We start from the raw sequence: 2,027 nt of genomic DNA on the forward strand, positions 1-2,027 counted from the left end.
GGCTGTGGCAGTGTCTGCAGCGATGCAGGGCTCCGATAGCAAGGATACCTCCTCAGAGAGCAGATGCCACTGAGCCTTGAAGGCACACTCGCACAATATAATAAAACAGTTCAGATTACTCCAGGGAACAGTACAGCAAAGGAACCCTCATCAGACCCCTGCCCAATTGTACACACTGAACACACTGAAATGCAAGATCCTCATCACAGTTCTCAACCGTGCCCCGGAAGTCATAAACACGTGTGGTGCTTTGAATGCCGGCCACTGACGAAGTTAACTCAGGAGAAGCATTAGACATTGTAGCTGTGGTTTCTTTCCAGCAAATCAGCCTGGTAGGTGCTGCTGGTGGAATGCCACTCAGAGAAGTCTACATGGTCTATGACCTCTACCCAACCCTCATGTCTATATTCAAGAGCAAGAGGGGCCATAGAATGTCTTCATTGGTTGATTTTTTTTTTTTTTTTGCATTTTCTGACATTTGTGATGCCCCAATTGCAAAAATCGTCTGTTGAGAGTGTTGGATGGTCTTGTTGCCCCAGAATATGAAGAAAAACACTTGAAAATATCTTCAGAAAAAAAAAGGAAACTACTTTGCTCTTCAGATGGTCCAGTCTTATAGACCAAATGGAAGAAGTTAGGGCGTTCTTTGGTCTTCATCTAAACCAGAAGAGAAATAATGTGGTCAACAAGTTATTAATTAGCAATGTTGTTATGCAGAATAAAGAGCTGCTGTGCTCTGCTCTCAAAAGCCTCACCGCCTCCACCCCTGCTTTTAAGTACACACAGCCTAACACTGTGTGCTATGCCAAGTCAGGCAGGTTATCCCCATCAGAGCAGGAATGGACTGGATACACTACACATGCCTTTCAGACTGACAGTGACTCTGATACTACCCAAGAGCGTTTTCTATGGAGTTTGAAGCCACAGTGTAGAAAGCAGAGGTCTCCAATGCTATTGATCAGTATGTGACTGACAGCATTGGTGAAGCTGAGACAGAGCTAAAAGAAGTTGTGGCCTTCCTGTTCTACAACTGACAGAGTCGTGATTGAGGTTTGCAATCAACAGGGGCTCCTCTTGACCTGTATGCATCTTCAGTTCATCCACCATCTTCATACACATCACTTCAGATTGTGTAATGAGTAATCATGTGTGGCACTTTGAAAGTACTTAAAAAAATCATTTGTTCCTGAACAGAACACCAACAGCACACACTCTAAGAGCAACAATCAATAAATGGGACCTCATGAAACTGAAGAGTTTCTGCAAAGCAAAGGACACCGTCATTAAAACAAAGAGACCGCCTACAGATTGGGAAAGAATCTTCACCAACCCTTTATCTGACAGAGGACTCATATCCAGTATATATAAAGAACTAAAGAAGCTGAAAAGCAGCAAACCAAGTAATCCACTTAAAAAATGGGGAACAGAGCTAAACAGAGAATTCTCTGTAGAGGAATATTGAATGGCAGAGAAGCACTTAAAGAAATGCTCAACCTCTCTAGCCATTAGGGAAATGCAAATCAAAACAACCCTGAGATTTCACCTTACACCCATGAGAATGGCCAAGATCAAAAACTCAAGTGAAAACACATACTGGAGAGGTTGTGGAGAAAGGGGAACCCTTCTCCACTGCTGGTGGAAATGTAAACTTGTACAACCACTCTGGAAATCAATCTGGTGCTTTCTCAGACAACTAGGAATAGCGCTTCCTCAAGATCCAGCCATACCACTCCTGGGCATATATCCAAAAGAGGCTCAAGTACACAAAAAGGACATTTGCTCAACCATGTTTGTAGCAGCTTTATTTGTAATAGCCAGAAGCTGGAAACAACCCAGATGCCCCTCAACTGAAGAATGGATGCAGAAATTGTGGTACATCTACACAATGGAATATTACTCAGCATTGAAAAATAAGGAAATCATGAAATTTGCAGGTAAATGGTGGGATCTGGAAAGGATCATCCTGAGTGAGTTGTCCCAGAAGCAAAAAGACACACATGGTATATACTCATTCATATAGACATACA

The 2,027-nt window shown here is 42.7% G+C and overlaps 1 pseudogene; it reads left to right on the forward strand.

Moving 5' to 3' along the window:
• Positions 1 to 254: 254 nt before the first annotated feature.
• Positions 255 to 1,296, forward strand: LOC110544704 (bifunctional purine biosynthesis protein ATIC-like; annotated as a pseudogene).
• The last annotated feature ends 731 nt before the right edge of the window (positions 1,297 to 2,027 follow it).

This window comes from Meriones unguiculatus, chromosome 5, assembly GCF_030254825.1.
Source record: "Meriones unguiculatus strain TT.TT164.6M chromosome 5, Bangor_MerUng_6.1, whole genome shotgun sequence".
In the NCBI taxonomy this organism is placed as follows: Eukaryota; Metazoa; Chordata; class Mammalia; order Rodentia; family Muridae; genus Meriones; species Meriones unguiculatus.